At 43.4% G+C, this 24,830-nt stretch overlaps 1 protein-coding gene and 1 long non-coding RNA gene across 2 annotated transcripts in view; one reads left to right on the top strand and one right to left on the bottom strand.

The window, feature by feature from the left end:
- The window catches only part of Camta (Calmodulin-binding transcription activator), a gene marked incomplete at its 5' end in the record, with an annotated part of 110,653 nt that overhangs the window by 65,354 nt on the left and 20,469 nt on the right, over window positions 1–24,830 (bottom strand). The window lies entirely within an intron of this gene.
- LOC111260791 (uncharacterized) lies at window positions 18,020–20,392 on the top strand. The gene is made up of 2 exons (XR_002680551.2): window positions 18,020–18,625; window positions 20,017–20,392. It is a non-coding gene; the product is annotated as an uncharacterized LOC111260791 (long non-coding RNA).

Genomic DNA, 24,830 nt, shown 5'->3' with positions numbered 1-24,830 from the left:
CGACGAGAGTTCATCGATACGACGGTGGTGGGAGAAGAAGACTTGACACAGCAAAGCTCGACTGATTTTGTGAAAGGAATACCCGAGTTTTATGTGCGTTCCGAACCCTGATTTAAGGTAAATTTATCTAAAGGGGATACGCATAGCTTGGGGACTGCCTGAGGTCACACAGTTTGTAGGGTTACTGCGGTAAGTTGGTGATGACCAAGAATGAAGTTATCGAGCACGAGCTCAGGAACGACGGAAACCATTTTTATGATGTACATAGCGTTTTACGAAAAGCTCTACGCAACTCAAATTCGATTTGGCCCACAGATGTTTATGAAAAAGACCCGAATAGGCTACCTGAGCAGCAACAACGGTTGACAACAGCCTGGTAATCTGATTGCAGAGCTTTCCATATAACTTCTGTCTCAACCATCCACGAATGCGTCGTCAGTTAGGCTTCTCTAATGAAACATAGAAATGACTAAGTGATTTGTTATTCAGAAGATAAATCCCTGTGCGTTAAAGCGTACCTGTAAACAAACAAACAGCAGACAAACGGAACATATCATTAGAGCACGGTATAATGTAAGTATGATCTAGTGTCTAATATCTATATGTATCTTCGGTGTTTTGTTCGGGTCAAGCTTCCTTTATTTTACGCATACCTACTTGTAGATAAAACCTTCTTGTAATGATGACAAAATATACCATCTTCGATTTTCTACTATACAGTGTGAGCAAAAGAGGCTTGCGCTGTTCGTCAGCTATTTAACGGAGAATTGATGCCTCTAGTAGAAGAATCTAACCTTATCATTGCTCTAATATTAGACAAGTGGTCCTATAAAGTTAACATCTGACTAACACAGGTTGATTAGTTTAGCGGTCCCTAAGTATCAAATCATTGATCATTTGACATTCATCCCATAATAGCCGCTCTTTTTAATCAAATGTATTTGTCGTCTCTGTAGTGCTTTCCGTTTTACTGGTACATATGCCACTTCCCGATCAACAGGAGATTTTATCATGCGACAGTTCACCGTATTCAATTTTCCGCTTCAATAGGGAGTGCTCGGTAATATTTTCGGTTCGACAACAGCTAACGGGCCATTGGCCTCCTCATCCGTACTCACAACTGTGCCTAGTTTGAGCTCGCCGGTGGATCGCAAGTCTCGATTCATTCACATTCAGTTCTGTCTAATGAGCCGTGGGATCAACTTGGAGGTTCGGAAAGGGTACGGGCAGCAACTTATACAGGGATTTTCGAAATAGCAGGAAGGGTCAAAAGGAATAACACTCGTACCGCATGCTCACTGGCTGGCGTGCAACTGTGCTAAAGAAGCCATTCGGCGCAGCGGTAAGGATTGTCGGGAGCGGCGCTGACCGTACGAGCAATGGCAGAAAGCAGCAAGCCGTGCATGAGGAACCTGTTGGCTAGAAAGAGCGATAAGATCGACGAATGATTGAATTTCCAACTCATTCGGGGCCATTTCCGGCAAGAGTAATGCCTCAACGGACCGAACGAAAGTCTTCACTCCCGCGTTTCGCCTGGGTGCTGCTCGTAGGCACAGTGCTATGGCGAGACACCAGCCAACAGTATTCTCCTGCCAGATAGATGGCCAGCCGGCCAATCGGCTGCTGATCACGGTGGACACCTTGTGCAATGCCTTGTTTATGGTAGCGTGTATTTGTATATCAGTGCCGACAGGAAGAGTCGCTATGGACAAAACTAAGTAGCAGAAGCAGTCGTTCAGGAGTGCCAAGCAGTGCCCAATATCGGTTAACAGAAAGACGGAAAGACGGAAAAGGGGCTATAAGTAATCAACGCAAGTGCTACAGCGGTGGTGCAGGGGCCATTGCTTGCTGTCCATTTTAGGACTTGGCAGTACCGGAAAGTCTCGTCCTGTAGAATAGAAACAGGGAGCACGACACACAGAACAAGAGTGAGGTATTAGCGGAGCTCCAAGGAGATCTCGACTTTTCCATGGAGTAAACGCAATCACCTACGTATCTCCGGAAGGTGACAATGCTTAACGGAGTTGATGTCCTTTTAGGTACTTTTTTTTATCCTTGAATTCCGTATTTGAACCTCTTCCCTTTGGGATTATCCTCCTGTTTTTCCTTTGACTCTAACATTCAGACGCAGTTCCTCAGTGAGTTATTCGCTCTTTTTATTTGCAGCTCCTTAAACAGACCACAGAGCTCTTTCAAATACGACACGTTTTTCTTCCACTCACAGTCACACCAGTGCTTCATTATATTCTCTCCAACCTTATACCGCATGGCGCCCACACTACAGTCCTTTTCCTGCAAAACACTCACGTGCCCCTTCCCTATTTAGTGTCCGTTATCATCTCAGAGACAAAAAACATGCATCCGCCTTCTTTTTCTCTCGCATTCTACAAGCATTTCTTATCCATGTGATACTGGACCTTTATATATCTGCCGGCGTATTAAGTCGGTTTTCTGCTATACTTAGCATATTTTTATCTTTTTCTGTGCCACCTGTTGCATTACTTTATGCTCTTTCTAGGAAGATTTCTGTCTCATGCACCTGCCTACAGTTATCCGTGCCGGGCGCTAAAGTGAGCGGGCATCTCAATGATTGATCGCAAAAAGGCTAACAAGCATGCAAGCCACATAAATAAAACCCAATCGAGACGTATTCCTCTGATATCTTTTATATCTCTCAAAGGTACACTTTAATATGCACTCATTACTTTGTGTCTGACGACGCATTTTGACAAGGCTTCTTATGGGGGCGGGGGGAGGTAAGGGGTACTACTAATAGGCTCAAAGGTTTTATTTCGCCTTATAATTTCCAAGCTAGCTTAATATAGATATAAACAGTAGAACTTCAATAATCAACTAGTAATACGTAACGATAGGAGATCAGTAATTAAGAAGGCATAATTGAAAATAGTTCTGCTCCAGGTTGACTTCGCAGGCCGTTTCTTCTTTAGCGGCTCACAGAGCCTAAACGAGGTTTGCCTTTGAAGGGGGTAAGATGACTAGGCTCAGGTCGGCTTGAATGATCCGTTGGTTTCTATGCATTTTGATTAATATTTCATTATGAACAGCTAGCTATTCAAATAGCATTAAGAACGTATTATGCATTGTATGGTTCATATCTAGATAGCTGAGCAAACCACCACCTTAAATGTACATACGCTCATTGAAAGCAAGATAGTCTGTTTGAGAATCTGTGTCTGTACAAAGATTATCCAGTTCTAGGTTTAAGAACACTCGTTGCAACACCGTATTACATAACTTTAGACGAGCCTTGATGCAGATATACATTGCTTGATTAAATGCTCAGATATTCATTTTATGGGTTCAACACTCGGTATACAATGTTTCATGTAAAATTTAATTTGGACTATACCCGTATTCATACGAAAAGTTTGTGGAATCATACAATTAAAGGTCAAGTCGTAACGAAAATAGAATATAGCGAATTTTAAAAACAGACGACAGAGTTTATAATGGGTGGCCTATCAATTATAATAGGTCAACTTCCGTATGTCAACTTAAACTTGGTCCTGACTCGTCCGGCTAATTTCTTTTTAAAATACGCATAAGACATTTTATCACCTATTGCATTACACTCAGGTCTTCTAACTTTTTTTGGCGCACGGATATTATTCCAAAACTCCAGAATTAACTAATTATTCTAAAAACGTTGAAATCTGTCTTGTCTTAAAACCCTATATTTTTTGCTTCGTTTTCAGGTTTAGAAAAATGTCGGTCCTCACTATGCTGAACAGTCCATGTTTTCTCAGGGAAACTGCTAGTCTCTTCAACCTTGACTCAAATTTAGGGTTTAAATGGCTCACAATGTTTTTTTAAAAACTCTTTTACTGAACTCGCTACAGCCGAACGGTATCTGTGAATGAAGCGATATTGACACGTACAGACGCAGATATTTAATCCAAAGAAAAATACATAGCAATTTGTATTTGCCTTCTATTTAAACATGTATTACATTCATGTTGTTACGACTACGTGTTATGACTACGCCCTTTTAAGGCCTTCCTAAGTGCTGGGTCATTTATGTTAGAGTAGATGTAGCAGCGGACCTCTTTGGGTAAATGTATTGTTCTGGGACCTTAAAAGAATTTCTTCTGAGAAGAATAAAGGCGTGGAAAGATTGTGGTCGTCTTAGGTTATCTCACTCGTACATACGCGCTTGCAATGGGGTCGACAATGGTGGCTGTGGAGGGGGGAGTTAAATGGGACAGACAGAGATGCCACTTCGGGATCCTGATGATTCCGGGGTTACTTTATAGAACTAAGCATCAGCGCTGGGGGCTTGGCTGACTGGTCTAGAAAGACACCGCACAGAAGGGGAGCAGATTGAATTCGGCGAGGCTACAGTCCCGGGGGAGTCGTCTTGTCGAGTTAAAGTCATGACGATATGCTTAAGGCCTGGACGAGGATAACCGTAGTTTCGTTGCCACTTCAGGGACGGACAGTCTAGGGTCCCGCAAGGCGGTCAAAGGACGAAGTTCTTTTATACCCCTCTCCCTCCACGTCATATCCCTTGGGAACTCTGCCGACGATTACAACAGCATTTTTTTTCGTTTTTTTGTCCTTTCGTCGCTTCGTCTGTCAGTGCGTTCCAGTAGCGAGGAGGTACTCAGCAAAATGGGGGACATATGTGTCAGCAGCACCGCACAGCGATGCGACGGTATAGTTGTGATATCTCCTGATGAACGCTTTTCGTTATCGCGAGGCAAGGAAGAAACGGATCATCGGAGGAAAATCGACTATGAATCCGGCTTCCGATGTTCCGTTACCCCTGGTTCAAGGTTTCCATCTATTCCACCAGATCCAACGCTCATGTAGTTCTCAACTATCCTCCGTTACCGACCCTGTCGTAGTTCATTCTACATTGCGCTCATCGATGCGAGCTTCCATAGCCTTCTGCACGGCCTGTGGCACTCGTTCGTGCCACGACGAGGTCTTCTCGGCAGTAGTTTCGACAGTACGCAGCCGGCGCATCAAAGCACCCTCATAGTTCTTAACACTTCTCTCGTACTACTTTCCCATGCTTTCTTCTTGAGCTGCCCCGTTTTCTCGAGAGAGAACGATGGCCTTGCCGTGGGCTGCCTGACCATCGCAAAATAAAGAGTCGCAAAGCTTCACACTTTACAACCAACTTCGTCGGCACGCCTCGGACCTTCCGTCGTCCATGCCCGGTCCGCACCGCACAAATGCCATTGTTATGCAGGCTTGACTGAAAGTGCTGTAAATGTGCGGTCACACAGATTCAAAATCTGGCGCACAGTATTGAAAGGTACATGACCCCTAGGAATGGAACGATTCGAGTATATACGTCCATAGCAGACGCAATCGGTTAGCATTTTGTCGAGAGCCTTCTCTCAGGAGTTTTGCTGGAGCTGACTGCGTAGAATTATCAGCATCACACATATCTGTCGATCGGTTTTCTCCAAAGGCAAATTGTCAAAAAACGATGATCACGAACAACGCGACCAAGTCGTCGTCTGGATAGTGGCAGCAGTATTACAAACAGCGATTACCGTTGGTGCGATGGCACTTTTACAATCCAACCAAACTACGTCGCCTTCGAGAACTAGGGTAATAGATCGAAGTCTGGAGGGATAGGGACAGTCTAAGAGGAGAGAAGCGCGCACACGATACACAGCGTCAGACGCAAACGAGACACGGTAAGTACACGTATCTTCTTTTCGGTACTTTAGTTACAACGGTACTGCGCAGTTGAAGTTGATGAGAAGCAATCGCGAGGGTCAAAGAAAAGAAGCTTTCGTTGAAACCGATGTAGTGCGTTCAAAGCACAAACGTTCTATCCGTTTAGTATCAAAGCTCCAACGGTGCTTGCTCAACTGCTGTCCGCAAATAGTAGTTAAACGTATTTGTTATATATTTATTGCCCCTGGTGATTATTATCCAACTCACGTGTTATTCCCTTCTCGTTATATGTGGCTGCAGATTATTCTTGATATAGGAACCTATGTACTACGGACTTGTCCGCCGATATTGCAGTAAATTTTTCTTCTAGTATTGTTGTTTGAAAAAAGTCACGCGCGTTGATGTCTGCTACACACTCACGATGTGTAGAAATCTCAGTGGAGATAAAAATCATCCTATTCTGCGACCATTCAACTGGCTAACAGGTAAGTCTACAATAACTGTTGACTACAACATTTGCCGCCTCATTATACAACCCCTCTACGTCATCGTCAAGGTCTGTCCGTCCGTCCAAATGTGGGATCTGAGTGGACGGATGGCCACTACTAAGATGGACGCTAACTCGTAATCAACTTGTACATCGACGGGTGTTTTCAGATCTAGGCGCGCAAGAGGGGACGATACGGCACCTGAATAAGACTTGACCGAGTTGGACGATCCTTTTTTTTCTACTTCTAAAGGGAGCTTGGTGCCCATTCGAAGCCGGTTGACCCAGGACTACTTCTTGTTCTTGCTCTAGGCTCTTGCAAGATTTGCCAATATAAGTAGCGCTTTTTCTGAAGTCGGCTGTAGGAAACATACATCTGTCGCTGCACAGTCCTGGACTGGTATTCGAACAAAAGCGCGGCTACCTTCGCGATAACTAGGCTTCCGGGTGCGCGCCATCATCACACATTGCCGCTTCCGCTTCCGGCAGAATTTCCGGAAAGACGGGAACTCACTGCTGTCCTCAGCCGAAGAGTCTACCAGGACTGGTCGGAGTACTGCCTGAAGGACACACCGAACTGCAGACTACTATGGCAGTGCGATAAAGGCTAGTAACAGAATGGACAGTAGAAGCGACACAATTGATCCGCCAACCTGCCCAATGCTAACACTGAATGCTAAACAAGTACAAGCGTCCAGCCTACAACCACGAGGTTGCTACTCACTATTGCTGCTGTTGGGCTGTTGGCCAGCTTACCTCTCGTTCCTTGCCTTCCACCACGGTACATAGGACTGAAGCAGTCGTTTCGGGAGCAGACACGCAACTAAGGCTTAAACTCTTGCACATATAATCTCAATTGCGTACACGTACATAAGGGCCTATGACACACAGACCGACTCCCATACAGACGTAACGATGGCATTCTCTGAGTAACAACTGAGCCACGGCTGTCTATTATACAACTAGCTGCGAAGTGGAAAAACAGCCGGGAACCAACGGAAAAGCTGAGTTTACGGTTACAATGTGGTGTTTTAACAGCAAAAAATGGCGACGCATTATGTTCATGCAAAAAGCATGATCCGGAACGGGGAAGGAACAACACAACCCAATACCTTGGTCATTCCTATGTTAGCTCCTATTTAGCTTAGTTTATAACCCTAGCCAACAGAAGCTGGCCTAATGTGACAAGCAAAGTGTAATGTTGGCATCTGACGGGAGAAAAGACTCGAATCGCTATGTGCTGCATCATGCTATACTGGTCCTCCACCACTCAACTAACAACTGGAGGCCGAGAAAAATTCATGATGCCAAGGGCTTATAGTGTTTTTTTTCGAGGTTCCGTGGCTTCCCGTGGCCGACCAGGAGCATCGGTGAAGCCTTCCATTCCAGTATACCGTATCTTGCACATCCAGGAAAAGCCAAAGGGCTTTAGTCGATGCTGATGATGATGACCGAAGTGTCTTTTCCGTCTGATGGGGGCAAAAACAGCTAACTAGCTGTAGTAACAGCAGTTCTTCTCTGTCTGAGGCTGTCAGCATCAAATTTGAAGAAATGCATCTGTGTAGACCGGCCTGATAGAGAATCTGTTTTCTTTCAGAAGAGAAACAGGAACAAGTCGTCTGGACTTATGTCACACCAACGTTGTCAAAAAAAAGGCGGTCCTCTCCAAGTGCACCCACGAACTTTGCGGACTGAAATTACCCCTTTATCGCTTAAAATTATTTTAAATTGCGGCAGGTCGACGATCGTTATGTACCTCTGCGCATGCTGCTGTTGATGTCTAATTCGTCTTGTCTGGCCTCTACAAAGCGTTAGCGGCACAAGGGCTATACTTTGGTTAAAAATGACGATAGTAAGCGATTGAACCAACTCCCAATGCACTCTTCTCTACGGTTGCTAACGGAGCAGCGGCATCACCAATGGAAACAGTTCCCTTATCCTTTAACGTTTATATCCTAAAAATAGGGAGCCGCTGTTAGCAGGCCAGACGATGGCTGGTTTCGCCCATCATTGTTTGCACATCAAATATCGACGCTTTTTACTTGATAGTATAGGTGTGGCGGCAGATGCTGCGACAACGCACACGACGGCTGCGCGAAAATCATCAGAGAGCGAGCTCTCATTCCCGTCTCTAAAATCGTGTCAGCTTATATGGGACGCCCTTTCTAGGACCTCAGATGCCCTGACTCTTGTTGCCACCAATTTAGTTTTGTCTGAAAGGCTGGGGGAGTCATTTTTTTGTCAATAGGCAGTCTCTACCGGAGGAAGCTAAAGGATCTAGAGGAGCAAGTACAAGACGTAAGAACGAGTTTTTGATTGCCCTGGCTGCTTCTTGCTGACCTAACGACTCACTAGCCGTTGCAGTTGTTTTGGTCCAAAAAGGCATCACCTCGCCTTGCAGGTTCAATCAACGTTTCCCCTCGATCTCTCTGTGGCTTGAGCGTCGGAATTACAGTAGGGCGTTTGCTTCACCACGGATGCCTCATTTATTTCCTCGCGAAATATCTTCGTGTCATAGACTACTTCGCCTGCTTGTTCATGACTATCAAAATTAGGCCAATAGGTACGGAAAGCTATGTCTTCTTTTCGTTTTATTTTTCAATGCTTGCAATAACCGAACGGCAAGGTGATCTTGCGAGAACGGCTGGAGCGGACGTAAGTTGACCGATGCTGTCGTTGCGAGTAAATAAATACTAATTAAGGACGGCTAAAAGGAAACGAGTAGATTCGTTGAACATAGTTTACCATCTGACTTCAGTTCGAGTGATCAGGACATTTGTAGAAAAAAAGATGTACCTCTATTTCGAGCAATTATATAGAATGTATGTGCATATATGTGTGAAAGAATAATAGCAACAACAAGACGACAAAAGAAACAAAGTCAATATCGCTATTTTCATGCGATAGCAGTTTATGGTGACGGTTGACAACAAAGCAGTAAATCGTACTTTTAAAACTCCACGGAACCTGCTATCACTAAATTGGTGGTTTGTCTCCTCATCTGGTTTGGTCGCTCAGACAAAATGAGTAAATCGGACGGCACGTAACCACCCCTGCGCCTTAGTCGTCTGTCCGTAGGAAAATTGCAGAGCTTCTAAAATTGCGCACCACACTGTCTGGTCAAAAACAAATTCTAGACACACGAGGTACTGGTTGTTTTTTTGAACATGCTTGACCCATTGATCGACGAAACTCAGCCTCATCAAAGTAACAGATCTATGGCATTTAGGATTAAACACGCGCTAGTAGCGCAAAGCAGACACTTTGCTATTTAATACAAGTCTATTTGAGGAATAACCGCAAAGCGCTCGTTCGTAGCTACTAATCAAGGGCATAGACGTTTAAAATAGAGGGAATATCTGGCGAAATTATACTCTGGGCGAGACACCGTCAGAATAATTAAATGCTAATGCAAAGTATTAAACGTTTCGTGTTAGTGCCTTATAACTGTGCATCGTCTACAGGTTTATAAGAATTGTAAACTTTATGTTTATAAGCAAAACTTAATGTTTATTAACAGCTCAGTTTATAGCTCGGTGCGCACCCCTAATCTATTGCAATTTATATAAAATGTATCATAAAGTACAGAATACGGGAGTACCCATCCAGCTTCGTTAAATGCTACTAACGCTATTAGCAATCACCAATAAGAGTAATATAGATAAAAATTAACTAACATGGAAGTCCAAACTACCAACACGATACGCGTACACATGCAACCGGCCGGCCGACGTGTATTTGTCAAACACATTGGTTCTCACACATTCACACAAAGGTGCACGCATGCCCACCAGTCGAAGTTAAACATAAGCCATTCCTCAAGTTCCGTAAAGGGGGCTTACGTACGTATCTAGACGTGCGATTTTTCCACCAGCTACTGCTGCCTTAGCTGCTGCTGTCTGCTTCCGTTCGGAGATATCTCAGCTTCTCTCTCCCTCGCCGCTGTGTTCTATGATTCTGCGTTTGCTTTCTCGGTTTGCCTCACTTCGACCTTCGTAGTCGACCAGTAATAGCTTCGAACTTGGTTTCCTCCGTTCTTCCGCCTATTTGTCCGCCCATGCGTCGTGTTCTCCCTGCTATGTTCTTCAGTCAGAGGGGTTTCGCTATAACTCCACTCGTACCGATTTTCCCCTCATGGCTACAAAGCAATCGATTCGCTTACATTTGACGCGCGAGCCCCTGCTCTCGCCCTCTTCACTATTCGGGCTGATGTATAAATGAAGATCAGTTCGTACAAACTAGCTTGCTAACCACTGACAATTGCTGCTAGTGCTATAGGAAAAATCAGCTTAAAAATGTGAACAGGGGGTCCGTCTAAACTGGACAAAGCGGAACGCTGCTGTCGGAGAGGCATTCTTTCAATTACTGATCCGATACTTCAATGTAGAATTATGAGTAATCCCTCATCGCTAACAGCAGAAGCGCTGGTGAGTCCCATTCCTGTACTTGCCTTTGCTGTCCATCCAATGCAGCGATAGGACGAACGTACGCTTCTTTATTCAGTATGACAGGGGCTAGCTGGTTAGCCTCTGGGTTACTAAAATCTGTGAATCAACCACTGAGAGCTCGATATTCCATTGGAGCGGACGGTTTCCTCTGCCCTCAGCATTTGTCAGAAAAAGTTCCGTTCTGAGACCTGCCAGCTTTTTCGCGTTACGGAAGAAAGCGAAATCCCAACGGAACCTGACAAGGGATTGTGGGATAACTCACAACTTCGTGGTAACGAAGGTTTCATTCTATAACCCAATGGAACGGAGGCCTATCTCACTCAGATAACGTTGGATTTGATGGTAACGGAAATGACATGGTCCTATTGATAATAACGATGCTAATAATGATAATACTTCGATGAAGCTTGCGGGAACGCCACAAAATCCATTGGAATATTCGTAAGTAACGAACCAATATGGCATGATATTCACATTGGTTCTCACGTGTAATGAGAACACTGGTAGATTCAAAATAGAGTCAACCTATTTAGAAACACTTAAACCTATTACTGTATATTGGTACTTGTATATATGAGATGATGATATCCATTTAGCAGTGTTGGCTGATTTACTGGCTGTTTGAACCGTGGCTGTGGTTTTACTGTGGTTTCGATACCCGTAAAAAAAATGGCTAAATGTATCTTCGTATCATCCGTCCTGCATGGTCGACCCAGCTAGAGCCAATACTTTAGAAGTTATAAAAATAAGGTAACGTGCGAAGTAGGCTGAAATATCACACTGATGTTCACTGGAATTACAGGTTGACTTATAACTGCTCTATAAACAAGCCCAGAGCACTGCTACATGACAATTGGACACCCCTGAAATAATGAGTTGACACTACCGAAGAACTATAGCAGAATTAAACGTCCTTCCAAGTGTCCAGGAATCACAAACGTAAAGTTAAGTAAAAAAGAAGATTCAAACAAAATCATTTTCCAAACGTTAGAGATTATGACACGCCGCCGATTGGCCGCATGGGTGCGTTAGTAATCCGATTAACAAAAGAAAGTGCAAAGATAGACAAACTGCATATAACTGAATTAAAGCTCGAGAATTAGAGTTTTATTCCAGCACCATATACACCAAACAAATGGCTTTCATCTATAAACGATATTGAATAACGCACAAGAGAGAAGTGAGAGATTTACAGGGATGAAAGCGATTCTTCTGCAGACAGATTCAGCAAGTCTCGAAACCACACCATTCCATAGAGAAGATAAAAAAGAAAACGTGTTCAGAGTTGATTGAGGACTCCTGCAAACTTGGAACTTAACTAGCGCAGGCTGAGCTAAAGCAGGAATAGTTAGCTCTACGAAGTCGCCATGAGAGTCGCTGACATGAGGCTTTTAATACCCCGTTCGTGTCGATCCGTTACATCGTCTGTCACATCTTTTTGCTCGTGTTCTCTTCCAGTTTGCTATTGGAGCGCCTTATCTACGTCCCCGGTTAGTCTATATGAGGCTTTTTAAGCGAATATTTGTAGCACTGCCCTGACCATGTACGGCTATCGGGACTGTCTAGCCGTCCACTGCCGTTACATCGATTTCCCTACCCCTAACCAAACAGCTGTACCGGCAGGACCAGCAGCATACCAAACGCGCAGACAAGTTCCTCTTCCCGAGGTTTGCTCTTGGCTTTCGTCCGCACAGATGAAGACAAATGGAGCGCTGGAACTGTCCTCTTTGCCGTTGCTTTTCTAATAGTACAAGGAGGGCAAAACACCGAAAGCGCGAGAATACCAGGCTGAAGTCGCAGCTAAGCCGCTGTAGAGCGCTGATTTGAACGCTGGCTTAGAAAAGTACTGGTCAGAATCAGAGAGCTTGCTGCTCGTGGAATGACAATGAGCGAAACTCCCGAACGAGATGGAGACGTAGAAAGCGCGGCTTGGAATAGCAGTGTCACTTGTAGACTCCTGCCGGAAACCAGACAGCAAACTATGGCTGCTGAGCGCCATGTGACCCCATGATACAGACCCCCTCACACGCTATCCCCAGCCACGCCGGCGTCCGTATATGTATGTGTTTACGGGCGTGTATCAGCTTCCACGTGCTATCCTACCAATCTTTGTTGACGCACATACTACTATATGGACGCGCGTAGTGCAGCCTTTACTCTTTTCTTTTTCTCTCTCTTTCACAGACTTACTCATTTTGCTATAATTTTCCTATCCTTTGTTCTTCGATTTCGTTTTGGCCCGCCGCATCGCGTTCTCTACCGAGTATCCATATAGGGCAGCGGTCCACTCATACTAGAGCAATGTTCTATGCTGTTTCATAGCAGCAATACACATGTTGGGGTGAACCACCACGACCTACATAAAAAGGGGCTGTTGTGTAGGATTTGTGGTTGGATAAGGAAGAAACAGGGTACTGATTTTTCAGAACGAGACCGCAGCGGCACTGTTGTGTTTCTATTCAGCTTTAGGGTCTACGCCTCACCGCGGAAATGTTATGACTATATCAGGCACATAAATGGGAAAGATGGAGACTCATAACTGTCGCAGAGACGGAAGAAGGAGGTGTTGGGCGTAGAAAAGGCAAAACCTAATTCCGTCTGATCGCCACCGACTGCACTCGTTGAGTGGAAATTACAGTGGAGAGCAGTGACAAGGGCTAAGTACAGGAAGATGGCTAACAGTTTATAGGACAGTGAAATGGAGTATGTGCTATATAGATGTTCAATGGAATTAACTCGAAAATATCTTTATTTACATGAGCCATGTGGCATATAAAACATGCATTGTGTAGCGTATGTTTCGTATAATTAACTAAGAAGAAGAAGGAAAGCAAATATGCCACGTCTGTGGAATGACTTGCAGATCTTTGTATAACGACACATCCCATTACGAGGGCTGTCATGCTCAATACCATCCTAATATTCTGGGCTCAATTCACTGAGTTCAACCGATTAGATACGATCAGTTATTGCCGTTAGACAATATCTTAGTCTATCTACTGTATCTGATATTTAGCATTCGCTATTTAATACGGCAACGCTTATATATGTAGGATTTTTTTACATACTTGCAAGTCTGTTAAATCGTCTTTGCGATCCCGGGGAGTAACCAAATAATTTCCAACGCCTGTGGCAAATAGAGCTGAAGTTCGCCTTTACCAGCACATTTCCATCTGTATATGCGTCTATAGTTCAAATCAAGATATCTCGTAACCTGCCTATCCAACTACCTAGTTTATTCGAAGGAAAGTACATTGTACGCTTGAGATCGTATGTGTGTATGTGTGCATAAAGAGGGCCTGAATTTTTTAGGCTTTTTGAAGTACTATGCAAGGCACTACGCACCCCTAACCCAACCTGATTCAACTAAAATATATAAAACCCACGCCGCCTCCGTCGCTGTCACTGCTAACGAATGTCTCCTCAATTTTCAAATCGGATTTCACGCGTTTCGCGCTGCTAACGTCACGGAAAAAGCGTTTCCAGGCAGTCGACAAAGTAGTAGCGATGGCGCCTTAGATTTAGAACGAAAGATAGCAAAGACGAGGGGAACGGACGTCTAGGTGGAATTAGCTACGCTAGCAACGATGCCGTCTAACTGTACTGCGGCACAGCTGGCCAGCAAGGGGGTGAAAGCAGACTTTTAAAGAGACATCACACCGATAGCCGAGGAGAGTAAGTAGGATTTTCTTTGAAACAGGAAAAAATCCTACTTGGCTTGACGATGCGTCTTTCTCTCCTCTTTTCTCGTAGACGTTAGCTTTTTAGTTGCGAATACCATTATCGTGTACGAATATAATGAAGAAGTGCAAATGAAAATTTAGTGTGAAGTTTATTAAAAAGGCACTACCCATCAGAATAGTTTGGCACATTTTATAAACCCGTGTCAACGTTAGTATTGAAGTAATAATCAAGTGCTTTTAGGAGGGGCAGAGATGAGTTTTATGTTGGTAACACCGCCTTTTTGTCAACTATGCAAACAGCTTGCTTATACATTAATTTGTACCATGTCATAGTTGGTTCACAAGTTCCCAGTGATGCTCCGCAAAGACAGTATTAACGAAAATACTTTAAGCGTGCGGTTTTAGTATGGGTGATTTCCTTGATAGGTTTGACTATTTCCGGGTATCCTTCCTGACTCGGCCCGGGTCTGGCTGTGAGAAGCAGACAGTAAGTCGAAAATAGCTATCCGTTAAACGAAAGAACGATCGGACGTCTTGAGTTGCTAGACGCGTCAGATAGCCAAGATAAGAGTAGCTGTCGTATCGGTGTGACACTCAATGCGATATTTCAGTTCTTAGTGAAAATTTCTCGAACGTAAGTGAAAGCGTGTAAGCATCACTCGTTCACTTTCATTACGTGTGAAAAAGTCAGACAACCTTTTTGTGCACTGCTGCTTACGACTACCCCAAAGACACGCAAGAGACTTCGCATTGGCACGTATAAGGTAACGGGTTGTATAAAAGAAGAGCAATGTTCAAACTTCGATTCGAAGATCAGCTGAATGAGAAGATGCAAACAATTTTGGTCGGCTCGAGATTACTGTTAGGTCAATTCAATTTCAAATGTACTCTCCTCACGACGTTGATGAGCAAGTAACTTCAAGTTACTGCGTCAATACTCAGAATAGCCAATATTAAGTAGCTCTTCATAACCAGTGAAGTTGAAGAGGCTTAATACGGGAATACATGAACGAGTAGAAATAGCTAAAAATAACAACTATCATAGTGACAGTAACAGAAATGACAGTATAAACAGGAAGGGTCGACTAAAACTAGGTAAGCTGTTTAAGGTCGGGATCCAGCTGAGATTAAGAGGCTTGAGGCAAGATTAGCCGATACAGAGACGTGAACCATTGTTAAATAACATAAAGACGGTAATCATTGTGTAACTGGTTTGCTCAGGATATAAAAAATGGCGCAATCACTCGGATTAATACTGCTAGTCCCGTAATTCCCACTTCCGTCTGTAAGTGCCTCTAACGACCTCGAGGTTCATTCATAATGACCGCTTAAGCTCACTGTTCATCCCTGGCTATCGTTGTTGCTATATCAGCGCTCGTGCCTTTTGAACTTTTAGCTGACGCTATAATCCCTAATTCGTCAACAGTTTTGGTTCAACACGGATATCATCAATTGGGCAATTATGCGAGAAAAAAGAACATTTTTTAGCAATTGCCGAACGGGCCTGAATCGTTTCATAAGGCTAAGTTAGGCAGGCGACATTCGTCGTTTCATAAAAATGTGATTCCATCGAATGTTTATCGACGAATATAGATTTCATTCCAGCCACCGTCGTTATCATCTTCTGTCACTATCATAAAATCGATTTATCTATTTATGTACATCCAGTGTTTTTATAATTCGATTTCCCACAATATCTACATAAATCCAGTCCTTTCCGAGCGAACTATGTACTTCGCTTGAGTCAAACCCTACTCCACTCAGGTGGAAGATACCCGTCTACTCGCACAATCTGGTAGTACAATGATTACCAAAATAATTAAGCTCTTAATAGCGGCCATTAACGTTAGCAGAACCCTGCTTGGTGGCCTAGGAACGTGCTCTGACCACGTTTATCTGTCGAATGACTTTCAGATGACTAATCTTAACACTTTGCTAAGAACTGAAGCTGGTAGAAATCTCTATGCCAGTGTAGGACGTAGCCACTTGTCGTCCTCTTCTATGCACAGGTCAAATCATGTCGGGTTGTTCGCCGTTAGTGGAAGTCAATCTGATAAAGGCGTCAACTATGTAACGTCCAACCACCCGCGGAAGCAGCCGACACTACCAACAGAACACTCACTGTCCCCTTCTCAATAACATAGCTAACACTGCTCTTTCAACTCATACAATATGATTGTAAGCCCGAGGGCCCATTAGACACCTGTCGAAAGGCAATCCCTGAGCAGAAAACCGCGAGACTTCATCGGTGAATGCGTTTATAGGAGTTCTTGCAAGTTCAAGGAAACTGATGGCCTGATAGATTACTTTGGCAGGCGGGTCTGCATGGCGCTACATACTGAATTCCAGATGATATGACTTGCGGTTCTCCGCGGATGTCGACCGAGCTGTAAGTGATTCGAGCAGAAAGAAAAGGAAGCTCACATAGCTGCTCAATCTAAAAATTGTTCCCATAGATATTGTCTACTGATTTTTCTATAACAGTCCCTCGTACCGCTGTGCAACACTACCCAAAGCACCCACCAGAGATGGAGCTCTGTAGAGCTTACTCGAGTTACCAGATCGCAGCTTGGCGCTGCTGTGGAAAAGGTAGAGACGCAGGTATTCGTAGGTGAAGGGAACGCGCGAGGGACAAAGAGCACTTGTACGGAAACCCTTATGCTGGATAGTACGGACGTCTGCTTTATGTGGGTTCATATGCTGTGCCGCACTTTGTTCGCAAACATCTATGTAAACGAGACTAGTCAGAAGCAACCTTGAAGAGGTACAAGCTCGTACCAACGAGACTAGGCAACCACACCTTTCGAATGCATTTTCAAGTATAACTGACGAACAGTTTTGAAGCTGAGGGCGGTGCATGCACCTCTTGACCTCATAGGGTCGCAAAGTCCATTGAGAACTCGCCATTGGAACGAATAAGGACGGACGGCGACTTTTATAAATAAGGTGAATAAATTGTGCATAACTAGGCATCGCACTGGAAGTTAGTTCAATTGACAATCTACTGGAATATCAGCGAAAATAAATATGTACACCACGGTAAGGCTCCGTGTCTCAAGTTCCTAACTCACCTCACGATCCAGGCGACATCGCATGGACTGGTAACTTGGCTCTTAGCCACGTAGCATACATACCATGCAGAACCCTTCTGGTATAATTTGGCACTGATTTATCGTCAACACTCTTTTAACAGGTGTATTTACAATCTTGATTTTCTGTAAAGTGAAGCAAACTTCATGAAGGGAAGTTTACATAATTTTTTCTTATAACACCCCTCTTCATCAGATCGCTTACACGGTGTCGCCGATGATATGGGAAAAAGGTAAAGTACTATGACAAAACTGGTAGAGAGGCTTGTCAAAAAGTTTCAGAAAGATGCTATCTGTCTGTGCCCAATTTTAAAAGAACAGAACGACGGATAGCTAAGTTAACTGGAGCAGGAACAAAGTTCGAATAGAACTGACCTTATTTTCCGAAGTTATCCTCCGAACTGATCTAATGTCCGATGGACACTTTTTTGTCACCGTGTTAACGATCTGATCGCCGTACGCTAGAATGGACAGCCAATTGGTCAGTCGGTCGGCCAACCAGCAAGATCTCCGTTGGCAAAGCCCATATCGGACCCCTAGAGGGCATTTTCTCGAGAAAGCAGAGGCTTAGCAAACGAATCAAGATTGTTAACGAATGTTCAACGCTTCCATGTCCCTATTTCGCTATGTTCACATCCACCTTTCTACTCGATCGTTCGAAACCCCTAACAGGAAATGCTTACCTTTACTTAGCCTTAGACCCAGTTCTCCTCCCCCGTTCTCCACAAAGAAATCTAGCTTCAGTCTCGCTCAGCGGATTTAGCTTTTGCGATCCACTCGACGCTCACTACAACAAATCTTATTACTATTACTATGACGAAGACTACTATGACAAAAAATACCATTGGCACAGCCCGCCTATTCAACAGACGATATAGAGGATACTCATGTCGCCGTTTGCTGTTTGGGCAGACGTATCGGAAAACCGTTAACTAAACAGCGACGCCAGGCACGATAAAAGTGGCAAGGTGGGTTCGGTTACACCGTGTTCGCCTGAAAGACAGAAGAGCAACAGGCAGAAAAATAGGACGTCGAAAGCACAATTGAAAAGGGGACGCAAAGACAGAATTATGCCGTTTCATCTCAGCCGGTCTCGTGTTGGTGTTACCGAGGGGGCGGCTGACTGTTACACGGACAAAGGTATTTGCTTAGCGGTCGAGAAACACCTGATCAACGACATAGCGACCTTTGCTTATTTCACACGGGATGCCGACGTAGATGTCAACCCGTACCATCATAGAGGAACTATGTTCATCTCGAGTAAGTAACATGGCAAAACAGGTGTCGTCGTGTTGATCACATGTGATTAATAACAGTCATTTGCGATGTGCTACATATACTGTACACATGTACATATTTAATACGCGCACTGCCATAAACGCACACGACTCTGGAGCGGTTAAATTGCCTGAACATTCAAACAAGCACATGAGCGTAGTGTGCATGCTTTCGTATGCCGTACTCCTCGCTGCAAATGTAGGGCACGAAAAAAGCAGCACTGGCCACAACAATGGCCGAGAAAGGAGAAAAGTGCTACAAAAAGGAAAAGGTAAAGGTAAAGGCGCAAAAGTGCCGGTAACCACTCCACAAAGTGTTTACAGACGTGCAAATTGGAAATATTGCAAGTGGAAGATGCTGCTTAAGAATGATAGAGTTGACAACGGCGTCTACACCTGGTAAGTTAGGCCAACTTCCTGGCATTCATTCCTTCGCCGGCTGCATTTTTGGTTTTTCTGATCGTGTTGCTGTCGCTGTTATCGTCGTCGCCATAGTTGTTGTCCCTCTTCATGCTATTCTCGTAGAAACCTAGAAGACCGCTATCATTTTTGACGCCAGAAGTAGTTTTCCTGACAAGCGAGAGCGCGCACCGATTGTTGACCGGCCTATATAATCAAATGTAAGAAAACGTCTCTCTGAACCGTTGTGGGGAGTGCTGTGTCCTACGGAAAACCTAGCCAACCCAAACAACGACAAACTTACTGACGTTGTTGTTGTTGTTGCTGCTTCTGCTGACGTTAAAATCGCCGGAAATACTCGACGTCCTTGACCGAATATGAGTCAATCATCGAGCCTTCTTAGAATCGAGACAACCACTCGTCCACCTGATTTCCATGTCCTCTTTCTGTTCAGCCATAAGCGGAGTCGTTAGCAAGTGTTAGGGCAACTAGAAAAAAACAAACACGCTCGGCCTGCCAGGTCACCTTATTCAAATGGATTGCTCAGGCGACTTGATGTGTGAATCTGCGACCTCGTGCTCCAGCCATCTAGCTGTCGTGGACGATTTTTTCGACGTTAATTAGGGCTTATCGATAAGGCTAAATTATTGCGGTGCAGGGTAGAAGATGATCACTGCATACAATGCGCCTTGACTTTGTGTTCTGAACCGGCAGAGATAAATATGGCGGGGCAGTTGGCAGTAGTAATTTTAAATGAACGGTAAATCTTTACAGATTGGCTAGGTTATGGTATATGGTATAGAAAAAAGCAGCACTGCTTGTGAGGTGTTATGGTATTTTTGGAAAAACACTGATTTCAAAATACGAGTACGAAAAATGTATAGCTTACGTTCAAATTGTGTAAGACGATTTAATTTCATAAAAGTGTGTTTTAATGTTAATACATAAATACGGGTTAAAGTTTTGGTTTTTCAGCGACTCTTAGTCCGGAATGACTTACGGGTCTCGAGCCCACCGAACCCAGCCACGGAAGCCATGGGGTGCACGGCCGGTTGATCAGCCACTACCATTTAACGGAGACGAACTTCAGTTAGTTGTATCTAGTACCTACAGGGCGTTTGCAAGCGCAAAAGCAGAGGTTATAGATATTTATATATATATATATATATATGGTATACGGACAAAAGGGGATGACGTACAAACAAATGTACACTTTCAATGCTATATGTTTGCCTAGAGACAGTTCAAGCGTGTACCATTTTTCTCCTATTTTCTTTCTCTACGGGTATTTTCTTCATGATCTTGTTTGAATAAAGGCAGCCGCTACCGGTCGTACAAACCATTAAATATGCTTACGTTCATGATTGTAATTTAGAATACTGAAAGAAAATATCTGGTATCATAAAAAATACATCGTGTGGAAAACACATTGAGCCGTGCGAAGGAAAAGCCAGTGCGTTTGTACACGCTTCTGACGGTAGAAATCCTGCTTCGGGGATGTGTCGCGAACGTGGAAAGGCTGGCAGTATCTTCTTTTTAAATTTTATGACACTAAATATTAGTTAGAATAGCGAAATCAAGAAGCTTGTTGTCGAAATCATGTAATCGTCGAGTTGGTTGTGTGCATTTAAGTGTGCAGGCAAAATTATTCTAATGATCTACGTCTCCGACCGATTCTAGATATATGTGCTCGCATTATAGCAGTTCCTGTAATGGTGACGATACGATATGCATACATACGTAGCTGGGTTTGTGTGTCATTGTAAGATATTATAACTTAGCTAGCTGTAAAGTTCGCGTGTTTCTCTACTTTCAAAGGTCCTAGTTTGCAGGACATCTCGTTTGCGTTTTGTGCCTGTACCGGTCTTATCATTCGAAATAGACACAGATTTATCGTCTTGCCAATTTGGCTATCTTGTAGCGTTCACAATTGAGCGTGCGTTGTAGGCTGATATTATTTACGTCAATTCTTAGTTCCTTATCAGAATAACAGCATTCGTTTAAGGCCAGTCATTTTGCGCGACTCACCACAGATGTTATTTTTTCTCTTGGCAGCTTTTATCTACAGGGTCAAATCTTCCCCTTGCACACTTTCCGAGGCTTCTCTTTGCCCTATTGCCACCTTAGCTTAACCGCCTTTTGTGCATATTCGTGACAGGTAAGTTAGTCCAGGGCTGAGAATGAGATTAGATTAGAAATGTATTTAGTTCTATTATCAGGATGAACATCCCAGACACATAGGATACATACCCGATTACTGCGTTTTTGAAACAAACGCTAATATCGCCGATACCTCTCCAGCGTCCTTTTTGCGTCGTTTATCAATAAGGGTAAACTGTCTGGCGATATGGATAAACGGCGCAAACTACACGCGGCTATAGATATTCTTGAAGAACTGCTTGTTAAGGATAAGGCTTTTTCAATTAGAAGGAAAAATGGAGCAAGACAATATCTAAGTCGGATATCTCGCACTATTCTCTGTGCTCACTGGAAAGAGACGCAACATCTATACTATCATTTTACATTATCACTGATAGATGACTGCGTTCATGAAATCAGAACAAATGTTTGCCAGGCGATGCAGACCGATGCTAGGACTAAGTTCGTTCCTTTCCGCTATTGCCTCGGGATAGTGGTTCGACCTGTGGATATTACAATGAAAGCTACAAGTTTTTGTCCAATCGTTAGTACCCGCAGGCTATGCTAGAGATAATATCATTGATATTTTCTTCCTGAGCCTGAAGCCTGTGTTTGGTTATTCCACTAACCAGCTATCCCCAAGCTGAAGCTAAGCTTGCTCGGGAAGTCGTGCACAGCTACGATTTCAAGCGGGAAAAAGTGGAGCAACGTTTCCCTTTATGAGAGTTGGCCATTCTTTTTGGTTTTTCCACCTACAATAAAAGAAACTATTAAAAGCGATAGGGCACAATCAGTCTGTTGCCAAGAAAACATTGTGGCTTCTGACTAGCACATGGAAAGCCATAGAGTGATTAGCTCCAATATATACATGACTTCTACAAAGCTGTATAATGGATGGACGAGCCTGAAGAATCATTTCCTTATCTTAACAATCTAGAAAACTTTTTTTTTTTTTTTTTTTAAAAATCACATTAATAGCACGAGTATAATAAATGTTATACAAACTCTTCCGTGGTCGTTGCTGACCGGTTCAGGGGGCGGAAAGGATTTTTCACATTTTCCCCTTAATTAAAATGGTCAATCGAGAGGATGTCTTAAATAATACACGAGATTAAACTATACATTTGAAAAGCAAGTTACTTTGGCTGTAAGTACCTGACAAAAATAGAAGTTTTCGTTGCACCGCAAACGCTTAGATCAACAAAATTTTGCGTATGTTCAATTTAGAGAGCAATTCGTGTTCTTTAACATATTTACGTACGGATCAATAAACTTTGATTTTCATTAAAACACGCGGCTCTTAATTGACGCCGTTACACGACGGGAGACGAATCTAGGACTAAACATGGCCCTTCGTACACATGCAGTGCTCATTCTCGTATTCTTTTTCTAATTGCCCTAACTGTATTACACTGTTGATCGCGAGAGCTTGCTCTCAATCGTTATCAATTTAAGTACGTAATTTCCACTTAACCCTCATCCCGTTCTGATGGCGCTAAGAAATGACAGTAAAATAGTTAATTAGCTGTTCCAACGTTAACTTGTATAGAACGTCTGTGTGGCTAGATTCTCTAAAATATCTCGTTGCTCGTAGAGGAAAGATTAGAGAGCCCTATATAATTACTCTGGGAGTAGTACGAGCAAACCAGTCTGATTCTTAGCATATATATTATACTTTCGTAGGCGTTTACCCATAGATTATGAAACTAAAAGGTTAGCAAATCGTATAAATGAGGCTCTATGATCGTGTGTGTGCTACAAATAAGAGATAGCAAATATTACTTTGCACACGATTGATGCCATTCGGCCCTACCTTGCGCGTCTACCTCCAACTGGACTAGAAAGTCCTAGGGTTTACTAGTGATACTAGAACAAAACCTTGTGGGAGCTTATCCCTATAATAACTCCATGAAGAACCGGTTCAGACAGAAAGTGCGTCGGTCTAAACATGCTAGATGCTGGTACTAGCGTTTGAAGTCTTTCCGCGCCTGTCGACACCGCGTCTCCATTGCGTGGAAAAAGCTTTCGACGGACGAGAGCTTCTTCTATGCTAATTTAGCTCTTACCAATGGCACAAGTGTTTTCGAAGTTGCACTGCTGTTTTGTCGCCAAGTTCTATTATACGCGACACAACGGTCCATCATTATCTGATAAAATGCTAACTCACTATTGATGATGAGGGTAATCATAATACCAGAGTAGGTTATGAAACCTCGGAGACGTAAGATGGAGACGCTGCGGTTCGTGCTGGACGGCGCGCTTAATTTCCCTATGGGGACCCCGCTGTCGGGGAACTGGCGAGAGTTAAGGGGTGTTTATCCATTTTACGATTGCTTAATAAGCAGTCAGTGATTGCTGAATTCGATTCTTGTGTGTACTTGGTCATCCGTAAATAAACTGGGTGAGATATAATCAAGCCGGGTCATATGAACCAGATCTACTTTCTTCAGCGTTTTAAATTCAGAGTGAACTTGGCCTTCTAATCCGGATCGGCCGTTTGTTACTCATCGTATCGCTTCATAATCGAACTCGTCTACGAAATCGTACTGTTTCAACGATAAAGTAACGAGTATGCTATCGATGCTGTAGATCAGACGCCCTCTGTCACAAGATATGATTAATGGCTAAATTGTCGGACAACACAAACCCATTATGTTCCTAGAAAGTATTAATTAATGTGATTTCAAAGGTCAACGGCTTTATAACGGTAGATTGTAAAAAAAAAAACAATCAATAGTAATAACAATATGATATGTTAGAGCGGAAGCATAGTTAACTATGGTCAAACTATCGTCCACGCGAATGTATTGGTATGGTTGCATTGGCCTAAAAAGGTTGGGATTGTTTACGGTCGTGGAGCCTTCTCGAGAAGAAATCGTTCGCTTAGGGTGACAACTTCGCAAACCCGTCTATGTCGACCTAGTTCTAAGATCCGCAAAGGGACATCATTACACAAATGAACCTTTATTGTGTGTAAAGAACTATTTTGAAGCTTGAAAAAACATATAAATTGATACTACTTTGTTTTTCTTCATATTTATGGTATTTTTGTCGGTAAAATCTTTCACTATACGTTATTATATGTGTGATTTGTTTCAGCATACCAAAAGTAAAATAGTCCATGGTAGCCAAACCAGCGAGAAGCTGATGACCTTTAAGAGGTTCCGTAAGCTTAATCTGTCATGAATGGAGTCAGGATTATTCGAAACACGAACATGGTTTCTTCTCACCGAAGAATTATCTCCAATGCCCTTAAATAAATGAAATATCTTATTGAACGGTCTTATTAGGACCTACACATCACACAGCGACCGATTTTCTCTAGAATTACATACGCTGCGTACCCACTATTGAAGTGTAAGTATCCGTTGCGAGAAAGCATGACCCACCATGCTATCACGAAATGGTAATCAAACAATCCATCGTTCACTTTATTCAAGTACGATAAACGATGAGACGACGCGTTCAGGTTAAGGACTAGCAAACCCACAACGATAAGCTGCAATAACCCTTCGCGTCTTCGGAGACACTGATAGTTTAGATAAATAATCTATTGCTGGCTGACCACTCCTAAAGAATAGCAGTCGTCTCTCTACGCTCTCGTAGTCTCAATTTGAAGCGCCACCTTGTATTCTGGTAACATGGGTGCC

This window comes from Varroa jacobsoni, unplaced genomic scaffold (genome assembly GCF_002532875.2).
Source record: "Varroa jacobsoni isolate VJ856 unplaced genomic scaffold, vjacob_1.0 scaffold_478, whole genome shotgun sequence".
In the NCBI taxonomy this organism is placed as follows: Eukaryota; Metazoa; Arthropoda; class Arachnida; order Mesostigmata; family Varroidae; genus Varroa; species Varroa jacobsoni.
This window is presented reverse-complemented; position numbering and strand designations above follow the sequence as displayed.